Source organism: Molothrus ater, chromosome 4 (assembly GCF_012460135.2).
Source record: "Molothrus ater isolate BHLD 08-10-18 breed brown headed cowbird chromosome 4, BPBGC_Mater_1.1, whole genome shotgun sequence".
Taxonomy (NCBI): Eukaryota; Metazoa; Chordata; class Aves; order Passeriformes; family Icteridae; genus Molothrus; species Molothrus ater.
Window position 1 is genome coordinate 47,172,525 of NC_050481.2, and position 27,401 is coordinate 47,199,925.

The window sequence follows — 27,401 nt, forward strand, 5'->3', positions numbered from 1 at the left end:
ATATGCTATAAAGCCACTGAGGAATGAAAATAAAACTGGAGCCTGTACAAATTCTGAACACAGCGCATCCTGCCTCTTGCATTTTTCTGTAAACACACTGCTTTGGTTAGATCAACAGACAGCCTGGCTTTTCACCAGGCTTGTAGAGCTTCTTCAATTAGACGGCAAAGAAAGGCTACAGGAGGGTGTGGTGGTTAAGGCAATACAACATTTGTATAAGGGCAAAGAGAATGTAAAATTGCCAGTGGAGATGCTGGGAAAGAGGAAGACAGTATGCAGAAAAAAAGGAAAAATCTTATTTCAATCCTGGGAAAACCTGGAAGAAGAAGTTACAGGAGAAAATCAGAAGTTCTATTGTAAATTTACCAAGATGTTAGTGTCATACAATAATTGTTTCTGAGCCTCTTGATTTTTATACTTGGTTAGTTTAAAATACTGAATTGCTCTGTTAGAACTTCATAAGCTCTTATATATACTTCAGATACGTATGAACACACAATTTGATCATCTGAACTTTGACACTAATTTTCTCAGGTACTTTCTGTAACTTTTTGATTGCAGTGTCCTCTCAGGAAGAATATTCAGCTTGATTTAGAACAAAACTTTTTTCTGCTGCCATTCAATCCTATGTTATTACTGAGCATGCCATTCCTTGTTTCTTTAACTGAATTTAGATGCAGTGGGATGGGGGTCCAGGTCCTTTTCTTGAAAGGAGTTAGTAAAGTTTACTGCCTTTGGAAATCAATACTCTTTTCTGACAAATGCATTAATTTGTAACGGCTGGTAGTATCAGCTGTAGGCAATTTTCCTGATCTTATAAAGACAATTCCTACATTTCACAGATGGTGAAATCTAAAACTGTTTTTGATGCTAGTCTGGATCAATGCTTTCATGAAAGAAACCTAAAATCCTTCCCTTAGCTGCTGCTTTCCACTGTGAGTGTCCACATGTTTGTTTGTTTGTTTGTTTGTTTTTTCCTACAATGATGAGGTAATTTTGGAAATGCTTGTTAAGAGATACAAAATAGGTAGACTATTTTGGGAACAGTAATGGAGAATTCAGCACTAATTTCTGTGATTATACATGCTAGTCACTTGACCATTCTTCTGAGTTTTCTTTATGTGCTTCTATTTCTCTAGCAGGTTAAGTAAATTCAGCATTTAATTGCTATTTCTGTTCTGAATCTACTTTGCAACTGAAGCAGGGTTAATTAGCCAAACCTAAAGTTCAAATACCCTCATTAGTGTGAGTTTCACTAGCCATCAAGTATTACTGAATAATGATCCCATCAAGAAAATTTATAATATTACAAAGTGAAAGCAGCAGGATTTTCTGAATGTTTTGTTCACAAGAACTTACATGTTAATGAGCACAGACTTATGTCTGACAAGGACCTTTAAAGGAAATAGGAGAATCATATTAAATTCAGAGATGTGCTTTTGATGTCTGTTTTGCTGTATTTCAGGTAAATTAAAAAGTCTGTGCATACCGCTTTGACTATTCCGACAACCTGAATTTGAAGCAATTGGCCTGAATTTCTGCAATTGTTTCCATTTTTGTTATTTGCTTATTGTGTACCACATAATTGGTTTTCCTTTCTGTGTAAAACTGATGTCTTTTATGTAACAAAGTTCACTTGCGAACTGACTAGTTTTGAACACACTAGAGGAATATGCCCATTGTCTTACAGAGGAAAGTTTTACATTACTTTCAATTGTGGGAATATGTTTACAAAGACAGTATTTGGAGAGGCTTTGTTTTGGAGTAAAATGATGTTTCACCCCCTGCAACAGTCAACCATATCAGTTCCATATTGTAGGATTTTAACCTAAACCATGCCCCAAATAGCAAAAATATGCCTTTTTATGAGTGCATCACACATGAAGAAAAAGAAAATTCTCAACATCTTCTCAGTACTTTAGAGATGTACTTCCCAGAGGTACTCAATGCAATGGTGAATATCAGAATACCTAGATAAAGATCTTAAAAAATTTTTCTAAACCTAAGGATTTTATTTTGTCTGAAATCCTTTTTTTTATTTTTGCTTCCAAATTCCTCTCTTATAGGATAGTCTATTTTTCCATTTTAGCCTTTTACTGTGTGAATATAAAAATATTAATTTATCATAGGAATAACTTTCTGTTGATTACAGAAATTACTAGTATGAAAGGCTGTGTCAAGTTCATTTATATATTCAATTTGGTTTTTAATGGAGTTGATATAAGGTGTTTTAGAAGATGAAGGAAGAAGTAACCCTACAGAGAAATGATGGGTCAAACTTAACTACTTTTGAAATGAATCCATAAGAAACATGATCTCTTTCCATAGAGAAGAAAAGCAAGTTATTTGCTACTCAGTTAATCCTTTCCTGTTGAAAGCATCGCTAATCATGAAAACTCACAGATCACCTTGCCAAAGCACCTCTCCTCCCCATCAGTGACACAAGGCTGGACCTTCACAGCATGAGGGTTACTTCAACATATTTTTTCATAGTTTTCTAACATTATTATATGCTTTTCAGCTTATTCTAGCTAGTATGTCTGCTTTGTTTCTTTTTTTTTGCTCTCTCTAAGGCAACTCCAAAGCTTACAATCTGTTAGATGTTTTAAAGCTCAGCTCTCTTATACAAGTCTGGTACTTTTCACAGAAGCTGGAAGATGCTGCATGAAAAGGGTGCCTTGTTGCAGTTATTTTCCACTTGTGCAAGAATCTACACCAGAACATGGAATTCAAGAGAATGAGGTTTCTGTCATATGTTCCTAACTCATTTTTCTTAACTGTATTCAACATATTTCAGCAGTCATTGTTAGCTGTAGTGGATATTTAATTTATTTAGTGGATATTTCATGTAATTTCTCTTGAATATGAAAGTAGGAAAATTTTCTGTTAATTTTGCCGTAGGTCAAGTTTTTGTGATGCATGCTCAGACACCTAGTCCTTCCTGCTTCTTATGCCTTCCTAATTCCAGCATCATCTTAATGGGAAACATTATTATGTGTACATATAATGGAGTTCACAACCTGGCCCACAGTTGACTTCCAGGTGACACTGAATGAACAAGTACTAATCTCCAGATCTCTAATGGACAGGAGCCTGAAGTTTTGCCTTCTAGTTTCCTATTGTCACTGGCTCAACCTATGTTGAGCAGATGTTCTCTGCTGAACCCTCATTAGACCTGATATATCAGGCATCCCACCCAGAGGACTTATTCAAACAGCCAGTGGCTTTAATTTGCCCAAATCCACATGTTTTCTTTGGGAGGAAGACAAGGTGAACTATGAGTTCACCTTGCAGCATGAGCTGGTGGTGAAGTCCACCTGTAGTGTGGAAAGCAGGGTGAGCAACAGGGTGCCCATGACCCTCAGGTAGGTCTGTGCAGCTCTGCTGTTGACAGTGGATACACCAGGATACCTGTGATCTGCTGGAAGGTGTGCTGTAGAGTTACTTTGTGAAAAGTCCTTGGTACAGGGGCATGACCCCAGCCTTGCAGCCTTCTAGATCACCTCACCTAATCATGGTGGGGGCAGTGGATTCAGGCTTGGAGTTCACTTTTGTGAGTGGACTTGAATATTTTCAAGATTTGATCAGCAGAAGATAGGAAAACATATTTATATTTGATGAACACCATAAATAATGGAAGCAGATTATTGGAACGGAACAGTTTTGTGGTTTTCCTAGATGAAGTGAATCACTGTTTTCATGTTTTTAGGTCCTCATATGGCATTTGAGGAGTCCCAATGACATCTTTTTTTTACAATATTTCAGAGCTTTTGTAAGGGTTCTAACTTTTCTTCAGCAACACACAAATTACTTGGTGAATAACATTTTCTTCTCGCTTATGACTGGACTTTGTCTTAAATAAGAATGTTTAAAATAAAGTAGCGTATGTTGGCCTTTTGTTTTCTCTCCTTTCTTTTTCCTGCTTTGGTATCTCCCACATCTATTCTTCCTCTTCTGTCATTTCCAGCTGGATTCAATTACTAAAAACGTGCCCAAGACCTCTATCTCTACATCATGCTTTTTTCCACCTTTTTGAATTTATATCAAACTATTTCTTGGTGTGATTCTTCAGGGATTTCTTGGTCAACTGTCTGAGTCACAGAAACCATCTGGGAATTTCTCCTTCACTTTGATCCTAACAAATGCTAGGGTGGTGCTGGGTGAGAAATGCTTTCGGAAACTCAGGGACAGGAATATACACTACTCCTAGAAGTTCAGAACATTAAAACCATTTTGTGTTCACACTAGTCAATACAGAAGTAGCTGTTATTTACAATTAAACCCTAAGAGTATAATTACACTTGCCATGGTGAACTGTTCTTTCCTGTTCAGTACCTACCAGCTTGCTTTCCTGTTTTTGGTTTGCATTTAATTATCATCAGCCTCTGATGCTGGTAGGACAAATTGTCTCTCCAACTACATGGCATGAGAGTTCTGTGTTTTTATGTTTTCCTGTCTCATGTATCTTTGGCAATCCACCAAGGAAATTGGGTGGGTGAATTTTTGTTCACTTGTTTGTCCACTATAAGTAGACCAGAAATAGTCTGATTAAAATCCTGTGTCTGTGTAGGTGGGGGAAGGAGGCTTGAATTAGGAAAGAGTTATGTAGCCACCTGAGATGAAGCATTCATGTAAATAGACGAATAAGTAAAAAGAAGCTCTGCTATCTCTGTTTGAGAATAATAATACAGCATCTGTATGAGATTCAGAGAATTAGCACTACCTGTAGGTTCTGGTCCAGGGACTGGTATAGAAGGACCAGTTTATAAAGAAACTTAGAATATGGCCAAGAACTTGAAAGATGTTTTGTGCCTTCTTCCCTGACACATGCCTGTAGGAGTGACATGTACTATCTGGTCCTTTCTGGGAAACCAAGATGCAGGTGCATCAGGACCTTGTGTTAGCACATGGTTCACTTCATCACGAACACACACATCACTTCATGAACACATGTCTATCAGAATGAAAACTAGACACACCAAGTGCTTCATTAGTGAGGTTTCAATGAGCAGGAATTGATTTAGGGCATGTTTCTCTTAATTAAATGTTGGGCTTATACTTCTGCTGACTAAACCCTTAGTAGTTTAGTTGAAAGTATAAATTTCAAGCCTTGAAGAAACAAGTACACAACAAAGAAGGAGCTTAAAAAGGATGATCTTTAGAACCAGATCACAATGTCTAAAGGACCATGGCACTGTAAGACTTCTACAAAATACAAAATAGGTCACCTGTCCTGATGAGTGGTGGCAGATGTTGAAACAACTGCTCTGTAAATGAACTCTGCTCTGTGCTAAAGAGCCACCTACAGAGATTTGAGTGAAAACCCTGTGATAAAACCCCTTTGAAATGGATTCATAAATATTGTGCTACACAAATGGGAAAATAATTTAAAAAGAAAAAGAAAAATAAAAATATGCTCAAAAATTAAGTTGGAACAAACATGAATTAATGCTATTAACTTGTCTGTTTTACAGAATATGACATTGTTAATCATTTGATTACCATTTTTAGTTTATATTGCCAGCCCAGTTATACTGAGGATATTATTTCTTTCTCCAGGGGACAGTTTTATGAAAAAAACCTCCTGGGCAATCACTTTGGAAATCTGACGTGTGATGCCAACAGTTTTTTTTGGGACATACTCTTCAAGGCTTCTGCGGTTTGGAAAGGGAAAAGTCCAAAAACAATCCCTGAAACATGTCCTGACAGAGTTTTGCTTTGCTTAAGTGTCTTTTCTTTGACACAGTATGGAATGTCATGCAGACTTTTAACAAGTTCTCAGCTATTTCTGCCTTAATTCCCGTGACCATTAACAGGTCTACAGTTGCATTCTACAACTACACCCAGGACTTCAAAAGCCAGGCACAAACCCCAGATATATGCCACATGCTGAAACACTCCTAAAGAGCAGGTCTGTGGGTTCTAGTGGTTTTTAAAAAATCAGGCCACTTATCCAAAGATGTAACTAAGAAGAATTTGTGAACAAGAAGAAATTAAAATCATTCTAGCCCTGGAATGCTGTCAGAATTTTAAAAACATGCTTCCTTGGCAGCTATATCTACTATGCCATGCTTTACTGTTCTAGTTTTTATGTGCTATTTAGCCAGTATTTACTATTTTACCTATTTACAACATTCAGTGGCGTGTTTTATAAACCATAGTAAGGCTAGACATAGTATAGACTTTTTGTTGCTAAAATATGTCATGATAATGTTCCAATCTGCTGTAGAAGTGACAGATAAGGCTGATTAATCCACTCTGGACCTCTACCATAACCAGTTTCAGAAATTTATTATTTTTATTTCTTTAATGACCTTCATAAGTCATCTATGTGTAGCATCTTCAGATGCTGAAATACAGACTTTCAGCTATACGCTGAACTCTGAAGGAAGGAGCAAAATAAGGCTGGGGGGTAGGGGGAGAGCCTAACAGACTATTCAAAACCAGTTCCATTTCATAACTAACAAACAATTCTGAATGTCTTGGAAAGTAATAAGCTGCTAGTATCAAGGAATGTAAACTTATCAGCATTTGTGTAAGAATTATTGTGGTGAGTTTGCACTGAGTATTTTTCTTATTTTCTCTTGGTCTTAACTTCTCTGTGCCTCAGCTCACTCACCTGTAAAATAATAAATCTTGGCTATTTCACAGGGATGTTCTGAGACTCAATTAATTACACTCATTAAAGGACTGTAGTTATTATATTGCATTACAGAAAATGTCACACTTTAATTGGTAACAAATGTCAAAATAGGTATACATGGGAAGAGATATGTCTCTTGAAGGCTCTTTAAACTTTTTAATTTGAAAATCAGTTAGGAAGAGAAATGAAAAATAAATCAGTATAATGTTTCCTTTGCTGCTAGTTTTGCAAGACTTGTTCAGATTGCGAATGTGTAGACTTTGGGAACTGGAGACAAAACAAAAGACAGCATGGTGTCTTCAGCCTAGAAAGAGGGTCTGGAACTCAGCTACTGAAGGCATCCTTTTAACCTACCACCTACTACGATATAGCAGCTGAATCTTTTGGAAAGCTATAGCTCTGGCACTAGAAATAGTGTCTTTGTACTGAGTATATTTTTTGAGACCTTTTTCTTTGATTCAGAACCAAGCCAAAGTGTATTTGTCATTGCCTGGGGAACTGCAAGCATGTGGCTCCTCTGAAGGTTTTAGTACATTTCTGCTTGAAATTTTGGTAGACTTGCAATCCCAAGTGATTTTTGGATTCCTTAGGAGGGAAATTGCCTTTCATCCTTTCAAGTAGTTTGGATGTAGCAGCTACTCTCAACTCAATTAGTATTTATTGCTTAAAACACTCCCTGCAGCTACACCACAGGAGAAAATTAACATTTGGTTAAGAAATTTGCAATTCCTTGATGCAAATCACAGAGATAAATATATATATCTATATACATGCACACATATATATACACATATTTGTGGAGATGTAAATTCCTGCCTCTGGGTAGGAACGCCACCATTCACTGGCATATACAGGGGGATACTCACTGGAAAGTAGCCTGAACATGAGCCAGAAACGTGCCCTTGTTGCAGTAAAGGTTAATGGTACCTTGGGCTGTGTTTGTCAAACATATTGCCAGCAGGTTGGTGAAGGTGATCTCTTCTCTACTCAGCCCTGGCAAGACCAAAGCTGGATATTGTGTCCAGTTCTGGGCTCCTCAGAACAAAACACTCATGGAACTACTGGAGAGAGTTTAGTTAAAGGGCCAAAAAGGTATTTAAGGGACAGGAGTACCTCTCCTATGAGGAAAGGCTAGGAGAACTGAGGCTGTTTAGCCTGGAGAAGAGAAAGCTGAGGGGCAATCTCATTCATGTCTGTAAATGCCTGAAGGGATTGTGGAAAGAGGACAGAGCCTGGCTATTTCCAGTGGTGCTCAGTGACAGGACAAGAGTGAGCAGGCACAAACTGAAACATAGGAAGTTTCTCCTGAATTTCAGAAACATGCTTTTCACTGTGAGGGGTGACTGAGCACTGGTGCATGTTACCAAGAGAGGTCATGGAGTCTCAATTCTTGGAGATATTCAAAAGCTGTCTGGGAATGGTGCTGTACAAGACACTTACAGTGGCCCTGCTGGAGCAGAGGGGTTGCACCAAATTACCTCTAAGGATGGCCCCCAACCTCAACAATTCTGTGATTTTTACCGATGTAGTTTATGAAAAGTTTGCAGTTTTTAGGTGGTTTAAATCCTGGATGTTTATGCAGCTGCAATGTCGACTGAGGGGAATATGGCTTTTCTGACTTGGGCAATCACCCTTCACCAATACACGTTTATTCAGAAGATTGAAATGCTTACTGAGATCATGCAAAAGGTGAATTAGACTCAGATGGGTTTATCTAAGCTGTAGTGCTTCACACATTTTGCTAGCACATTGCATGCTGCATTAGCTGCTTTCTGCCTTATTACTCTATAAAGTTCTAAATGTTTGGTGAGAGAATTGGCTTTCCACATCTGATAGCTCTGCTGCTGCAGTTAGTGTTAATGGGTGAACTAACAACCAGTTTTAAAGAGAGGGGATAAAGTAGAAACATCTCATGAACAGTAATATACCTTTTCCCTTATAGTCACAGCAAGCTAGGAAGTGAGAAATGCAGGCAAATGAACAAGTATGTGACGTGCTCTGGGGACTTTGAGCTGACATATGGTATTAACAGGTATCTATTATAAGCAAGGGAAATTTTCAGGCATCTGTTCATTAGAAAAAAATGGAAAATGTTACAAACTTTTTTTTGCGTGTGTTTTGTTTAACTTCTCAGTGAAATTTCTGGGTACCTGACTTGTCTCCTGCTTCCTACTTTTGCACTTTATGAACACTTTTGTTCAAAAGTTCTATGGCAGAGATGTTCACTGAAGGGGCACATTGGGCATGTGGTGAGCTCAACTAGCTAAAGCACTTCCTAGAGTCCCACATGTTTAGGTTTGACCTCAATATATAATTTCTGTGGCTCAGGTAGAATGATGGTAATCTACATTGTCATTTTGTTTCTGATATTGATGTCTGTTGAAAATGATGTTGTTGTGCTATACAACACAGGCAGTTAAAAACAAGTATTCATGTACTTGTCTAGGAAGGTTTTGGATGATCCATTCTGAAATGGATCTGATATAGAGAAAAGCAGCTCCAAACAGAAGTATGATATGAACTAAACTCACTCCTCATACTAAAAGGGAGCTTAATTATATTATTCTATTTACTGTAAAATTTTAGACATCATATTTATTTCAAACCAGTTTTAAAACAATGAAATGACTGTATTTCTGTTTTCATGTGGAATATATTCAGCACAGCACCTGGTTTATATTGTGAAATGTGCAAGGTTAATGGGTAAAGATCTGTGGCGATGAAGAACTGTATTGACTAGTTTGGCATTGAGATCACTACAAGGAAGAATAAATCCAGCGCTAATTAAGGAACAAATACCAAAATGATTTTTCTTAATCATTTGTTGTGTAATGAAGAGGGAAGTTGTGAGAAGCCAGTAGTCACTGAAGAAGACTAATGCATAACATTTAGCCACCAGTAGCAAATTAGGAATTTAGGATTTGAAATGTCTGCAAAATTATTTACAAAAGAGAAATGGGGAGTTGCATAGTACAGCCTGCAGCTGTGGTAAGTGAAATCTCTGGTTACAAACAAATTATTTCAAGACTAGTGTTCCAAACAGCTCACAGCTGAACCTAACCCAAGACTGACAGCTGATGGCAGCCCACGTAATACAACAATGAAGAAAGAGCACTATGGCAGCAGAGAGAATCAGAGGAAATCTACAGCTCTGATACGTGTGTGAAAAATCTCAGTTTTCTTTGAACTCCTCCTTTTGTGTCCAGTATCACTCCTACCAATGCCTCAGATTAAAAAAAAGAAATCTGTTGAATATTTTTTGAGTTGCAACAGAAGTTTTTGGAAGAAGAAGAAGGAACAGATTCAAACACATACAGGGTACAGGAGATTTCTAAACTATAGAACAGCTTCTAGAAAATACTGTGTTTCCTTGAGGAGGAAAAGATGTTGCTGTGCCTGTAGGCAGCTGACCGAGGTGCTGCACACTGGAATGGGGGAATGTGTTGTAGTGGCACAATAATGGGCTGAAGGCATACCCCAGTATGTCCTGGAAGACTGACTGTGACTGACTATAAAAGTAACAAAGAAGCAACATTTGGTAAGTTGCAAACTCAGGTGTACTCTGAAGAACTGGAAAGATACCAGGGAAACGATTTATTTCTGAAAGTATTTTGTGCTGGTAAAGATGCTGAAATCAGTTGCATTGTACACTGAAAAGGGAATTTGGAAGGGTAAGGTGCTGAAGTAAGCACCAAAATCCATTTTGTGCCTAAAAAAGTTGAACTTAACAAAGGTTTCAAGGAAAATTTTATGGTTTAGTACTGGTCAGATGTGCCATTGTCTTTTATTTCATATACTAAGTGCCTTTGTTATGACAAAATTTTAATGAACTAGGTCCCCAAACAGCAAACACCACTGGCAGTAGGATGTGATGAATTATTCAAGCAGGATAATCCTAGCAAAATGGTGAGGCTCTGCCTCTAGAGGCACACTGTGTGTCCTGGGTGGAGGAGGGCTTCTGTCAGGGGTGTACTGTACAGCCTAGCTTGAAGTCATGGCACCTAATGAATGTGCAGCTTTAACCTTGGTGAAAAAGCAAGTCTCTGGCCTACTTGGGAAGAGTGTCTACAACATGAGTGAGGGGGCTTCAGATGCACTTGAATTGTGGCACTTGTTGGAAAGGGTGTAAAGCAACCTTAAAAACTCTTGTTTGCCTTTAGAGAGTCTCTAACATGAAGCCATTAGTTCTAGATAGTACAAAGAATGCTTAGGGCAATACACTGAAAAATAAGAAGCCCAGCAGAAGAATATAATGATTACTTCCAAAATCTGTTTTTGAGAATATTTGGCTTCTGGCTGAACAGAATTTATTAAGCTAATAACTCTTCTCCTGACTGGAACTGATCGAAACTGCCAGAAGCAGGACATCACTGTTGGGCAGATTGAGATCACTTGAAGTATCAATTGAAGTTACAGCTTCTGTTATAATAGATCTGATGAAAGATACACAGCCTTTGAGAGCTTTCTGCACAGTAAAATGAATTTGTTCCTTTTCCTTGGGTTCTTGAAGCCAGGTTTTCATGGCTTTTGCCTGCACTGCTGGGGAGCAAAGCATCACAGTGAATAGATGGGGCAGCTAAGCTGTTCCTTTAGAGGTCTTGTGCTCACCTCAGACCTGAGGTCCCAGGGAGCTGCTGTACCAGCTCACTCCTCAGAGGGTGACTTCTTAGCTTTGAATTGCTAATTCTGGCTGACAATGATCTATAATGTATTGCTCACTCTGCTTTTAAAAACAACAGGAAGGACAAAATGTCGCAGTGAAATGAAGCAAGGAAATGGCTAAGCTGTGTTAACATGCTTGGAAAAAAACAAAGCCCAAGCAAAGCCACTCTTAGTGTCAGAGTTCCTTGGCTGTCACATTCCATCATACAAATCCCAGTGATGTTATATCTGCAGCAGATGTGTTTTATTATTTACAATGGGTTGTAGGGAACTTGCCTTATAGTTGGATTTGTTTTGGTGCTACCATCTTTGTCCCCCTAGGCCATTTCAGGTCCTCTGAGAGTCCTGGTGCAGAACTAGTTTTTTCTCAGATATCCTTAAAGCTACTTTTCCTTTATGTGTTGCTGGAACGCTTTTTTTTTTTTTTTTTTTTGAGTTGACACCATACTGAACGCAATATTGTAGGTCATGTATTCTCTTAATAAAATCAGGCAGAGGGGTGAGCTTTCTGTTGTAAAATTTCTTAATTGGTCTGTCACAAAGAGTGAGTATTGAGGGCCAGGCAGTAATTTCCTGGAAATATGAAGAGCTGTGTCTTGTGTAAGTGTGATGAATTAGGCAGACTTTCAAAAGGTTGGCAAAGGAAACATTTGTCAATTAGAGAGATCATCTCAGATCTACTTTTAGTTAAAAATCTGTATCCACACTAGTGTTGAGCAAGGACAAGAGGATGCAGCAGAGCATCATGAGAACAGATGATCAGGACCCAGCAGTTGTGAGGACAAGACACTGTTACCTAGCAACTTCTCAGAGCTGTCTTTTACAAATCCATTCTGTCATGGATGTCATGTATACACCACAGTTGGTCTTCACAGATTTTGCACTACTTAGTACTATAAAATATATCTTCTGAGCAGTAGCATCCTTGGCAGGTATTAAATCATGCCAGTCCAGGCTTTTTTTGCCCTACCTGTTCCCAAAGCAAGGTGAGGGCTGTAGATCTGTGTTTTTGCATAAGTTACCATAAGCTGCTTAAGTTCAGAGATGGGGCAGCATTTGTGGGAGCTGTTGTATCTTCTTTCTTGTACAGATTGAGAAAGAATGGAGAATTATCTGTGGTAATTTCCATGCCTATAAGCTGCTCTCCATCTTTTGCCACAGAAGGTGACTATGATCTGTAATTTTTTCTTTCTGGGGTGAAGAACCCTTACTCTGACTCAGTATTAAAATATGAAATGAATAAGTGGAGATATTCTCAATTTTTACAAGTGTTGCTTTACTATACCTCTACAGATTTCTCAGACAGATTATTTGATTCTGGATAGGCATTTTGAATGTCACAGCATTTCAGATATTCAGCAAGACTGATTTAAGGCCTTAACTTTTCTTTCTAATCTTTGCCTACTAATCACATTTATTTTGAGGTAATTCAAGTACACCATTGTTTCCAATGGCATTTGGAGTTGGAATTTAGAAATTTCAATCCTTGTTTAATGTTTCACTTCTTGCACTATTTTGATGTGTATGCTGTAATACTTTAAATAGGGAGTTGGACACATTATCCTAAATATTACACAGAAAAAATACTGTGTTGATTCCTGCATTACCCTTTTAAAATAATTTCCATCCTTTGTTATAAGCAGAGGGAGTGCAGCATCTCTTGCTTCAATATTGCTTCAATAATTATCTCTAATTTGATGTGTTATGAACTGGACTATTTTTCTTGGATTCTATTACAGTACAAGAAGTTCAATATGCTGTTCTCTATGGCTCCTAGAAGCTGACAGGCATCACATCTCAAAAAAAAAAAAAAAAGAAAAAAGAAAGGAAAAAAAAGATTATATTAAAAAACAATGTCATGTTTTGAAGTGACCAAATGCAGTAGTAAAATATTGTGGCTTGTCACTTCCTCATGGTTACTTTAAGTGACTTGATATTGTATACTATCAGAGATACTGAGAGGACCAAGCTCCCATTCTGGCTTTATTTTGTGGGTTTTCAGCATTCCTTCTATGCAAGAAAATGTCACTGGAAATTGTCACTATCTATAAGAATGTTGTAAAGAAATTTTAAGATAGAAGCCTGTCACAGTAGTGGTGAATTCAACTTTAAACACGTTTATTGACAGAATTGGGGTTTTGTTTAATTTTTATTTGTACATTTTTTTGGGTGGTTTTTTTTGGTTTTGTTTTTGATTTGTTTTTTTGGGACAGGATTTGTTTAAATTTCTGCCTGTAATAGATAAAGCAATGATTGTAATAACAGAAAAGATTCTGCTATGTCTTTTCCTTTACCTATCTTGTATTCGTGTCAAGATCTTGATAAATTCTGAAAACAGCCTGAAAAAAATGTAATGTGATTCAGTTTATGACACATTCAAGTTCTATACTCAACAGTAATACTGTGTAAAGTATCCCCATCCTGTGTATATATATTTATGCATATGTATACATACACTGAATGTGTATATATACAGGACAGGGAATAAGAAGCAGCTCTGAGCAAGATGTAGCTTACAAAAAGAATGTGGACCACTGTCAAGCTGTTGCAGAAGGAAAAGTGGCATATGCTCAAGTGGGATGTGTAAAGAGAAGGAGAATCTGCAACAGCTTGTATTTAACACGGTACAGAGAAGACATATAGGAGATAAGATATATCAGTCTTCAAGTACCTGAAAGACTATTGCTGACTTGACTTGCTGCTGACTTTTTGACCTGCAAAGTAAAGACAGGATGGGCTTAGAATGCAACAAAGTAGATGTCAGTTAGCAGGGGGAAAACTTTCTAATTCCGAGGATACGTTTTACATCAGTTACTTCAGGTTGTTACAGGGGATCAGTCACTGGCAGTTTCTAAGTCCCTATTAACCACAGGTGTTGTGCAGGTATTATAGCACCACTAACACTTGCAACGTTCAATGAAAGGGACTGTGGGACTTTCTCAGGCTTCTCTGGAATTGCCAAGATGTCTAAGTGCAATATTTCATTATCAGTATTTGGTAAGAGGCAGGATGAAAGGTAACATAGTTTTGAAGTACATTCATTTATTTTACAATTACTCAAATATGTATTCATGCCAATTCCTAATGTTCCAGCAGCAAATGTTAATAGCATCTAAAGAAAGTGCCCTAAATACACACAGAGTGATCTCTAGGATACAAATTATCCTGTTACCAGAGCTGCAGGTCATCCTCAGCTGAAGTCTTGCTTTTGAGGTTCCCTACATCCCCAAAACCTTTATTCTCTTCTATTACCTCTCCTAGCTGTGGAAAACTTCTTACAAACAACTTTTTCAGCCCCCTTCCCTTTACTATAATATACAGTCTTTCAAACTGATAATGACAGGTGGTAAATTGTAACCAGAACCACCTTTTCTAACTCTTGAACTCAGGACAATGGGCACTGAAGAAGAAAAAAAATCTTTTTTTTCACACCAGCTGGATTCCTATATGCTTTTGTTTTGGCTCAGTTGTTTCCTTTATCAAAGTATTAAGACTTGTAACTTAGATAATGAAGTGTTTTGAGTCAGAGATACCACCTACTGTTTGATTAACATCTTGCACATGGGTTTTCCCTCTATGTAAAGATGTCTGTGTCTCTCTTTGGTACTTGCTCTCTTGCCCTTCACTGGCTCAGAGTGCCTAAGGCAGTGGATCAGCTAAATAACTGGAATGATTTCAGGTCAAATCCTTGGCAGGACATGAGTAGAGCACTCATTCTGGAAATGGCTATAAACAGCAGAGCTTTATTATTTGATTAGTGCCTGATTTCCAGTTAAACACTTAATAAATCTTATCTATTATGGTATGCTGTGCACAATATGTGGCATATGAAAGTGGACAGCTGTTAAGATGCCCACTGTGCTGTTCAGCATACTGGCCAGCCAGACAGAGTGCAAATGAAGAAAGCTGCCAAGCCCTGTGCGAGGATTGGGCATCTCAGGGAGAAAAAAAAGAGGGCATGGTAGAAAAAAAAGGTAGATGGGTAGTAGCCATGATGGAAGAGAAAGGAAGTGTTTTAGGACCTAGGGGAGGGGGCTGCAGACACTGCTTGCCAGGTGAAGCATAGGTATTGACCCTACTTGTTTCAAGTTGACTACTCATACTCATCATTTACCATCCGATTTTTTTTTTTTTTACTGCATTATATATCAGCTCAACAAGAAAACAGAGGCTGGAGCCAAGATAAAAATTTTGCAACCAGTTAGTTGCTGAGCAAAGTGAACTAAGCACAAGCTGAGGGTTAGAGCACAACATAAGACCACCTCAGGGAAGCTGCTCTCATTCACAGATTAATTAATTGGAAATGCTACTTTTGGCCCTGTGAACTATACTGGAAGATGGTAAAAATTTTTAAAAGTCTTTCAGAAACACTAGTCATTGAGCAACCAGAGGATCTTGACAGGAAAAGGAGCAAAACCTGTCAGAAGTATGGTCTTAAAAGATTTTTGGGATACTCCTAGGAAAATCCATGATGAAGTACTTAGTAACATGAAAGAAGACAAGTTTAGAAAAACAGTGGTATGTTTCTAACATGGAACTTCTCCTATTGTTCTTTTCTGGCAAATGATTAATTCATTATCAAACTATTTCTAAGAAACTCCTTGTGGTAACACAACTGCACACAGTCTATTTGGTCCAGAAAGGAACTGAACTGAGGCAACCTGACTTTTTCAAGCAAAAATGAACATATCTCCCTGTTTTGAAGGTTTATCAACAAAAAACCTAAGTGCTACTGACTGCAACATTAACACTTAAATTGGTACAGAGGGCAGTAAGGTACACCATTTTTTCCTATTAAATGTAACTTGATTAGTATAGTTCTTTTTATGTTTTTATGTTTATTTGACATATCTTTATTTTTAAAGAAAGTTACATAGTTTCTGCCTTTTTGTAATTTGTTATTGTGAATCTTTTAACTACCACCATGCCTTCAACTTTCATCTCCATAAGCCTTGAATGATGAAGTTTTCTTCAGCTGAAAGTAATTTTAATTTGAAATGCACACAGAAAACCAGTATCTTATTTTTTTAACTCAGCACTGCTAGTCTGACGGCATCAGATGCCCCTAAGAGCTAGTGCTTCTATTACTTAATTACACAATTTAAGTCTACAAATTAAGCCTAACAACATCTGAAATTACTGTGATTTGTTCTATCTTCCTGACTCCATTTCCATGCTTGAGAAATCAAGTGCATAGGCAGGAGAAGCATTACTATGTTCCTGTTCATTCCCTGGCTGCAGCACTGGGACCAAAGGGACTTGAAGCCATGACATGAAATGCCTCCTCCCAGCACAGGGATGGGGCACACCAAGGCTGTGATTTTAAGAAGCACTGCATGTAAGAAGGAGGCATGAAATCAGCTGCAATAAATAACATTATTTCTAAACCAGGAGGCTTTAATTGCTTCACACTCTTATGTAACTGGGGCCTCTGAGAGTGTGGGTGTGTGTTTAAATGCACATCAGTGTGTTTCTGTCACGCCATTTCCAGATGGCAAATATGGAACCGGAGAGTATCTCCAAATAGAGCTTTGCTAAAGCCACTCACACTGCTTCAGATTGGGAGTGGAGAAAAAAATCTAACAACATTTGTGACTGATTCAATTACCCTGGCTTATTGATGTGTTTTATTGCTGATTCTTGATGTTTTTTTCACCTGGCTCACTATCGCACATAAATTGTCCCCCTCATTTAACAAATCTATTTTTCTCTTTATATGAAGTGTTATTTCACTTAAGAGTAGTAAAATTTCTTATCATACCTTTGACAGACATTTTGTGCATCTTAAAATGATAATAAATTGACTGATAACTTGCTGGGCAGACATTTCTTTCTCTAGGACAGTAAAAATGAGCTTAGATTATTATTTGGACCAGATTCCTAACACCTATGGGGCTGTGCTTTTATCTGAAAATTTCTGCCTTGGTGGAACACAAACAAGGCTCACAGTAGGTGAGCAGTTTAGTTTATACATTTTAGGACTTCATAATTGCCCTTCAATAATCTGAAAAGGTTTTGTCAGTTAGCAGAAAAAATGAGAGAGCTAATGTAAAAAATAAAACTATTTTTACATCATTGATAGCTGCAGCAAATTCTCTATTTGAATCCAAGCCTAGCCCTCTAGACAGATGCTGTTTTCCTGGGATTGCAGATGGAAGCATCAGTTCAGGCTCTAGGTTCTTTTGGAAATTTCTCTTTTGGAAACTGAAGTAACTCTTCTAGGATGAATTTGAGAGTATTCTTGTTCTTTCAGAGTTAACCCTTACACTAGCCACAAACAGTATGAGAAGACCTCTGGAGTTAGAGGGTAGGCTGTATGGAAAATCAAGCCTAGGAAACTTAAGCTTATTTCATATGTAAGTGCTCCTTGGTTCTTAAGGATTCAGCACAGTGAAATCACATCTTGCAAATTGTGCAGGACATATGCAATGATAGCAAACATATTCTCCTTGTGGCAAAGCATGCTGTGTCAGGATCTGCAGCCTTCTGTTGTAAAAAGTACATGGAAGATGCAGCATGGTTTGTATACACCCATATACTCAGTGGGCTGCAGGTTTCGTATCAGTACAAACAAATACATTTCCTGTCTTGAGGATAAGACAAAATAACTCACTCATTTTGACAAAAATTCAGTTTCACAGCCACAAGAGTGTGGGTCTGTCAGGCACCATCTACCTGCGTGGGATGGAAGCAAAGGCCAAATGAGCTCCCTTTCCTAGCACTTGTGTCTGTTTGTGTCTTCAGTTACACCTAAAGCAGCTGCTTTCCTGCCAGTACCGAGCTCATGTACCCACACCCTGCCCTGCTGTCTGGGGGAATGTAAGGAGAAGGTTGCCAGCTGCCTCTCCCTCCCACCAAAGCAGCTTTAACCACACAGCCTTTTCCTGCAGTGTCAGCGCTGGCAAGCACAGCAGAACCAGGGGTGCATTGCAAGAGCAAATTGCCTCCAGGGATGCATGGGGAGAGGGCAGTTGAATGAGTTGTTTTGGGGAGAGGCTTGAATCTGGAGTAGAGTTGGGGTCACTGCTGGAAGAACTACAGGATTCCCTTCTATGTTTACCCTTACAAATTTCCTGTGTCCAGCACTTGCTTAGTTTAGGTAACCGCTTATTTTGCTTGAGTCCTTGCCATCACCAAGCTCAGCTTTCAGAGCTCTGTTTTAACCTGTTCTGTCTGGGAAACACAAGCCAGTAAGGAATAACAGTTATGTTCCCATACATTGCACCAGCAGCTGGGAATCATGTGGTGATGCAGTGGGAGGTACTGACCTCCTGCCTCACACCCTTTTTTAGCACATGCAGTCACAAAGGAGAAGGATGCTGCATGTGCTCCAGTTTGTAATTCCCAGTACAAACACTCATACAGAGTTGTCGGATGTGTATTTCAGTTAGAATTACACACACCATGTATTCTGATAATGAATTTGCTACAAGACTAGAGAAAGCTAATAAATTATTTATGACTTGACAGATTCCTGTTTATAATCCTTGTGGCTACTGCTGTACTGCTGCTAGATTTTAGCACCTTTGAGAAAGGACTTCATATTAAGAAATTTGTCATCTGAAAAATAAAGTCTGTCGGCACATTTGGTACAGAGGGGCTTCAACTATCCAAATAATCTTCTAAGCAGGCTTCTTTTATCTTTCTAGGGAGGTTTTACAACTTCACTGTAGAAAATCCAGAGAAATATATTGTTTCTCTTCATAAAAATTATCTTTATGATTTAGCTTCTTTGTTCTCCTTACCTCTGCTGAAAATGTGGTCACGTAAATGTTGCGTACTAAGAATTTATAATATAGGTTCTTACACAGACCTACATAAATTTCTAGACAGGTGAAGAAGCCTCCCTTGGCTGTGGAATATGTCCAGTCCTTACTCCTTGCCAAGGCAATGGAAGAAGATTTTAATTGTGAGTTTTCATACATTCCTACTTTGTAAGTGTGCTGGATTTCTACTCAGCTCCTGGGGGAAGAGAATTCCCACCGAACTGCAAATGCAAACATTTTAATCTGGTATTAGTGTGGTTTTAATATTAGGCGTTTATGGAGGGAGGGCAGGACCTCAGATATGTTACATCTCATGTTTTCTTACCCAAAAACATGCAATTACTTCTAAGTCTTCTGAGGAGCAACTTAGCACTACACCAGGATAACTTAGTTCAAACCATTCCTTAAGGAGGTGTTGTGGTTTAATGTAGTTTGGTTTTTAGCTGGGGATGGAGACCACGAGCTATGGAAGCCATTCCCTGTAAGGACCTTGGCAGCTTCCTTCAGACCTGACAGAACCAATCAGCCAACTAGTTTTGAATGCTGACACTCTGTTAAACCACTTAAGAAAGCTGAAGACACCTCTGTGAAATCACACTTAGAAATGAACAAGCCCCAGAAAAAGCTCTCTTGCTTCTGTCCTTTGAACAGGTAAGTGGACGCTGGCAAGACCAGGACACAGGGCCCGGCCCCGCTCTGCCGCGCGGCCTGGTGGGGCAGGGCCCTGCTCTGCTGCACAGCCAGGCCGGCCCAGCCATCTACAGGCCAGGGCAAGATATCAACTCTTTCAGTGCACCGATGAAACTTGCAGACATCAATCCTCTCTCGAGTGAGAAAAAAGGAAGGGGTGAAGACACGTAAAGAAAATAACATGGAGACATCAGGGTCAGTAAAGAAGGAGTCAAATCCCAGATGGGAGGAGAATGAGGAGATGTCTTAGTCTTGGGTTGAAATTCTCTTGTGAGGCTATGGGGAAGATATAATTGCTGCATCAGACTTTTTTTTTCCCTGTGACCCATGGAATGCATTGGGGGGATGTAGCATTCTAACTAAACACATGAGCAGAGGCACCTGCAAGCAGATGTTGACGTAGCTGTGATCCATTGAGAAGCTTGAAAAGAGAGAAAATGAGTGAGATGAAAAACCTTGCCCCAGGAATGGAAGAAGAAAACCTCTGTTCCCAGATATAAGAGAACTTTTGTTTCTATACCAGAATGGCTCATCCTTAAAATTGTACACCAATAAGCTGAAATGACCCATGGTGGTAGCTGTGGGAAAACTACCAAAACCATGGGAGGGACCTCACAATTTCAGATTTCTGGGTGGCTGCTATTCGTGAAAATTAAAATCACAAGAGATTTGTTTCTTGTGGAAAAGTCTCCATGGCATGGTAAGAGACACTCCTCTCCCTAAGTGGACTGAAAAAAGATTATTTTAAGAGTGGCAGACTGACTGAAAATACCAAATTTGTCTCTTTACGTTGTTGGTGGGGGAAAAAAAGAAAAGCTGGGAGGAGGAGAAGTATTCTGAAAGCTTGTTCTGATTTCTTACTATTTTTCTTTTAATTCTGTTAATAAAGTTTTCTTACACCCTTTAAAACCTTGAGCCTGCTTTGCTCTCCTCCTAATCCTTATCTCACAGCAGAAAATGAGTAAATAATTCTAGTGGGTGCACTGGTGTTTGGCCAGTACTAAACCCACTATGGGAGACATGAAATCAGTTACTCCAGAACACAGAAATTGTGTTTTGCACAACTGCCCAAAGGCAGCCAAGTGAAAAGAAAACAGTACTGTACCTTTTTCCTCTGTGACAAACATCTGGTTTGCAAGGCCCCACCATGAGCAATCAGTTAGGAAGAAAACTTCTGTCTGGCTTAGGTTGAGTGAGCTGACCCCATGCTCTAATTTCATCCATGTGACTCTTCTGCCACAAGTCTTGGTACAGACAACCTAAATGGCTTCTGACCCATGTCTGTACTGAGAGAGAAATGATACAGCTGTATTTCTGGATGCCAAGGCTAAATTCATCATCCCTGCTGAGTCTGGACTAATGATTTTGGGCACAGTGCTGCAAGATCTGGCTTCCCTGCTTCCAGACTAAAACTAGAATCTTCATGTTATCCTGCATAACATGGAATCTCTGGAAAGGGATTAGCTGGATGATTATCTTACACTCTATCACAGGGTGACCAATCATTGTCTTGGATGCCTCACATTCTCCAGGCATGCTGTAGATTCTGGTTTAATTCAAGGTGCCATTCCACCTACTCTATCACACACTGCAGGCCTGACACAAAGTGCTGCTGTTCAGATTTGGTCTCATGAAACAGAGTGGAAAGAGCAGGGAACAGGGCTCTAAATTTAGTCTGTTTAGAATGTCACACCACTCAGTATGCCCATCTATTTTCAAAGCTGCAATAAAGCAGCATGGCAATATTAGTAAATGTCATTAGTTCTTTGAATTGAAATAATTACTTCCAGCCAACAGTAATACATTAGAGAAATTCTCATCTACTACATTAGAGTAATTCTTGGCAGTGTGAACATAATGAATCTGATACATATACATACATATAATGAATCTGATACAACCATCCAAATAAAACTTGGAATATAAATTCTCAGCCAGTAATCACTTCCTTTTTGCCTCTTTTCTTTTTAGTCAAGGCAGTATGATTCTTTTTTTCAGTCAGAGTCATAAAGTTTTAATTTGAAGTTTTTATTGGTTTTCAAAAATGTAGTTGATTGGTTAATGTGATTTTGTTGTAAATAATCCTTCTCTTTAACAAAATCCTTCTCTTTTCAACAAATGCCATTTTAAAGCTTTAAGATATTTACCTTATTTACCTGATTTTTTTTTTCAGTTAATAGATTATAAATTTCATTACCCAAATATATTGATATACGGTCATACATCTTAACTGAGGTATGAATATTAAAGTACTGACCTTGTCCCATTTTCTTTAGAAAACTTTCCATGAAAAGAGTAGCTCAAGCATACCAAGTGTGTATTCTTTTGCTCTCCTTAGTGTTTCATAGCTGTATTGATAAAACAGCATCATCAAAGAGCATCAGCATTTGAAATGCTCTGAAATTATACAGAACACAGTATTTTGTCACTGTAGTTCTTGAACCTGATACTGATTTCTCTGTTGTTGGTATAAACCCCTGGTACAAATGGAGTTATTACTGATTTACGTTGGAGAATTAAGTCCTACTGAGGCTGTTACCACTAGAATGGGCTTGGGAATGGAACTGGGAACTTGATTACAGCTCCTTCTATTTGTGAACTGGTCTTCACTATTCGTACTCTCTGTCTGGACTACAGTCCAAACACTACATCTGAAGAGATTTAGAGACTTTAAACTGGTTGAGAAACAGTGTGCTTTGATTCTTCAACTATTTGTGCTAAATTTTGAACAATTGTATTGAAAAGAGAGGAGAAAGCAATTCCTACTTGCTCCAAAGAGACGTGGTTAGACAGTGAGCACATACTCTCTGACATCTTTTAAGAAACTACTTCAAATGCTCTGACACCTTTAATAAATTATTTCAATACCTTTAAAAGGTATCTTTTAATGATCACATCATTGGTTATCAATGGTATTGAAAGATGCTGATGGTTCTAATGTAGAAAAGCTTGCTAGAAGGCTTGATCTATGTCACAGGTTGTGAGAAGACCTGTACAGATATTCTATAATCCACTGGTGCTTTTTTGCCAAATGGCAAATTTACAGACAGCTAGAAAATCCCTCCAATTTGAACACAGAGGAAATGCTGAACTTCATGGCTGCACTCTGAATGATTACTGATAGACAATATCCTGCACAGCAAAGGGGAACCACCAGTCATAGGATTTTATTTCTTTATTTAATTTTCCTTTATGAGCTATTTGTGTTTATTTGTATGATACTTCGCCTTGCTGGCAATCACTAATGGAATGCCCCTAAAAACTGAAGTGTTAAATGTTTCTTCTGTTTCTTTTTCACAACTGACCTTCCAATACCACTGTAATGGAGAAGCAGAGTTTTATGCAAGCTGAGCAAAAGGAGTGGATGAACCTACAGTTTGACCAAGAACAACATAATGGGGAAAGGAACAAAAATATTTACAGCAATGTAGAGCTAGGGAAGCCCAGTATTTCTGAAATGTCCAAATTGACAAAATGATAAGCAATTCTGAATCTCTTTCACTCCTCTCCCTCCAGTCTTCATTATTATACTTTCTTCAGTATATTCAGATATTCTGAACCAAAAAGTAGGAAGGATTTTTACTTGATATTGCTTCCAGTTGTTTTCATTCCAGAATAGATGAATTATGGAAAAGAAAGTAAAAAACTAGTTGTGTCTCTGAAGCCCAGCACAGAAACAAATTGTATCACTGCTTTGACAAACATGTTAGACTCAGTGGAAACAAAATTGCTTTTCTATAATCAGTTTACAGATTGCAGAAACTTATGGAAAAGATAAAATGGTCAAAGACTTGGAGACTCCATAAAACCACATTTGGTGTGGTTTTTTTTTGCTAATGTGTGCAAGTCCAGTAGATATTGTTAGTTTAAGTCTCAGGCTTATGATCAACAGGTTGGAAAAGAATTTTAAAATGCATATTTGTAGGTATATTCTTTCATAAAATAATCCTCTTAACCACTTCTTTCTCAACTGTGTGAGCAACAATTAATTCTCAAGTGATTAGGAACTTGAATTATGAGCATTCAAAGACACTACTCCATGATCTGAAAATGCTGGAAGCAAATCATAGTCACCTAATAAAACACGAAAATACAGACGCAGAAATATATCATACAGAGAAATAAATCCTTCTTTGTGACTCTAGCTCTTATGCTGTGAAATTAATTTAGGTAATTCTTCTTTTAAAATGAAATCAGAAGTAGCATAAGATATCATCCCATCCTGTAGTAATAAATCTGATGGATGTTGCTATTACTGGTCATGTTGAAAAGCTCAGGCATTTAGCAAGAGAAAATAATATTGCTAGATAAAATACAACTGCAACTCTCCAGCTGACTTAGGAACTGCATCAGACTATCTAGGGTCATAGCCTAAGGACAGCTTTCCTTTCTAGTCCTGGTTCAGGGAAGAACACCACTGCCTTTTACATGATTGTTACCAGATAACATTTCTTTGCCTGATTCATACTTTTGACTATGTAAATGTTTAAGTAACTGTGGCCAGGCATTCATACCTCTTTTGGAAGTTACGTTTTTTCAAGTATCTTACTTTCAAAGTTTTTTTTGCTTGGAGAGTGCAGTATACACACACAGTTCTGCTGCTGCTTGTCAACTTTTGTATTCCAACAGATGCAAATACTTGTAGTGGAAAGCAAGGGATAGATTACTGGTGTTTGGAGTATTTTTTGCAACAGATTTTTGTACACTGACAATTTGTTAGCAGCAAATCTCAAATGAAGAAGACTTCAAAGGATTCTACAAGAAAACCAGGAATACCCATTTGGGAACAGGGAAACATAAAGAAACAATGGCTGCCACAGGTACAGGAAGAACTGTTTATAGAATCTTCAGGATAAAATTAGGATTTCTGCACTGTTTTCATTTACCATTTAGTTCACCAAGGGAATCCATTGATATTTTCCATGGAACACCCTAAAGGGAGACAGAAACTGAGCCATATTTGATTTTATTTTTAAAAATTTGTATCTTTGTGTAGAAGTAGCAAGAAAGCTAAGAGTAAATTTCATAACACTGTTTAATATCATTCTCAGTTGTTGGTACTGTCTGGTTTACAAAATATTTTCTGGAGCAAGGAGGCTATAGAGTAGAGCTGGGAATTTGTTTCAGTTCCAAAGATGATAATATCTGTTCACAATCATGGTAGAGCACTACAGGATTGCTTCTCATCTTTGGGAAGATTTCTATGAATTTTTCTTTGGTTCTGTTTGTTTAGCAATGAAGAGTAAAGTGATGCTTTAGATTATTCCATTCCATTTTCCAATGTTAATACCAAGTCCCTAGCCTTTTGTGGACCTTTATGTTAATGATAATCACTAAATAAATATAGGAATTTAGGAAGCATTTTTCAAGACAGCGTTTCCCACACCATACTTCGGTCAAAATCCTCCTACTCCAATCCCTAGTTATGCAGCTACCTGAGCAAACACCTCTAGCACTAGTTATTGAAACGCCAGTTCTGGCTTTTTATCATTTGAGATACAGCAAGGGATGAGGACAAGAGACAGGAGCCATGGGACAGAAGAATGCAGAGAGCTCTCTTTGGAAAGGATATTTTCTTGGCCATCTTCTTCCATCCTGCTAAATACAGACAATAAAACACGGTATAAAATAAAATTAAATTAAAAAAATTAAAGTTAAATTACATTTTGTATTTCTCTTTAGATTATATTATGCTTACAGGTATCTAGATAGTAGAGATTTAATCTGTTAACAGACAGACAAAAAAACAATTGTTTGGTATTTAATTTTTAATGTTTAATCTCTTCTGAGATATTTCATTGCTCAGACACCATCTTTAATGAAAAATGAAGTTATTTTAAAAAATTTGATTGTACTATGACAGATTATATACAATACACCATCTAGTATTTATATTTCAGTCTGGCATACTTTGGCATACTTCATATTATTTACACATTTCTTCCTGCTGATCCTTTCTGAAATACATTTCACTGATCCTCTGATACACTTTTATCACTTGACTCTGAACTCAAATTGTCAGTAGTACTGTCTGGGTGTATCACGACTACAAAGAAACTGAGAAATTGCCCATGTGTGCTATCAAGGTATTAATCACTCCCTGCTAAGGTGAGAATCATACCCTAGCTTGATGATAGAATCCACTTCAGGGAAACATACTGCACACCCTCACCAAACTCAGAAACATGCAGGAGAGAAGATGACTATTTTGGTTTTGTTTCTTTTTAAGCAGTGTTCTTGACCTGGATCTAAGGTATGCCTCACTGTCTGCACTGAAGGCTCATACACTATTTGCTTTTCTTGCTTCCAGTGCCATTTCAAAACGTCAGTGCTCTCTCTGGAACCAGACAAAAACCATGGAATGCCATCTAAATGACTCTCAAAGTGCAGGCTAATTTCAGCAGCTCCATAAGTAAACTCTAGCCGGGTATCTTCTTAAAAGATACCGGAAGTCCCCCTTCACATCTGCTACACAGGTGCCCTGTTGCTCACATCTATGACAATGAATCAGACACCCTGTGACCTTTCAGCTTTGCTGCCCCTTTGTGCATATCTCATGTGTCAGAAGATATTGAATATGAAAAAAAAAAAGATTTGCGGATAGCCTACTGCTGCATATTTAATGGAAAACCAAACACTGAGAAAAAAAGCTGGATTGCTGACACTAAAAAATGTGTTTACTTATCTTATTGTAACATATTTCCACTCAGTCTTGCATGAAAATTCATTCTTGGCACTGAAGTGGAAAGCAATATAGAAGTTGCCTATCTTTTAGAATTCATACTGTGGAAAATACACTCTGTCCAGGAATTTGATAGTTTCAGGTCTGCAATAATGCCCAGGCTGAGTAGTCAAAGCTTTTTATCTACATCCTTATCTCAAAGATGTTGATTCAAAACTTACTTCAGTCAGAGTACCTAAGAACTTGCTGAGAAATAATTTATGCCAGCAAAGTATCTTGAACCTGTTTACTCCTAGTTCTTTTCACAAACAAATTTAATATATATCGTTTTCCAGGATGACAACCAGAAAGTTGAGTGAATGCAGGAAGTCATGTATTAAAATAAACAGGTTGCAGGTATATTTAGGTAAGATTGCTTAGATGTAAGAACAGGCATGAAAACAGAATTAATAAAATATTATTTATAGTATAAAAAAAACCAGTACGGCTCTGCTGTAAGGAACAAAATTACAGGGAAATGAGGAGGTTTGGGAATGATACATTGAATTGCAATTACTTTCCATCCAACATCTGAAAGACACTTTGTTCTGGAATACATACATATACAGAAGTTTGCTTTTGAAACTACACTTTGTCTGCTTGTCCTCTTTCTTTCATCTGAATATGACTTATCCAATACAGACTAGTTACTGCCAGCTTACAATAGTACTGGTGAACAAGAGTTCTGATCTAATGTCAATGTGTAGTGAGAAGTACAACTCCAAAATGGACTACTCCTATGATGTGTAATGGCTTTACACATCAGTTGTTAAGTTTGCTCAGCAACATCTGAAAATATACCTATGAAGCAGGAACAGAGCCAAGCATGGCCTTCCAGACTGCCTAAGGCAGATCCTTACATAGGCTGGTACTTGCAATGGCATATGATGTGCTGTTTTATTAACTTGAAAGTAATGAC

General features: G+C 38.0%; 1 protein-coding gene across 5 annotated transcripts in view; it reads right to left on the reverse strand.

Annotated features, from left to right (window-relative positions):
- The window catches only part of GABRB1 (gamma-aminobutyric acid type A receptor subunit beta1), a 102,513-nt gene that overhangs the window by 61,928 nt on the left and 13,184 nt on the right, over positions 1-27,401 (reverse strand). The window contains exon 1 of one of the 5 annotated variants that reach the window (XM_036382113.2): positions 20,867-20,918. The exons of the other annotated variants lie outside the window; for them this stretch is intronic. The gene's annotated coding sequence lies outside the window, so the exon portion shown is untranslated. Of the gene's footprint in view, positions 1-20,866; positions 20,919-27,401 lie in introns of those variants that run through there. 5 annotated transcript variants of the gene reach the window in all.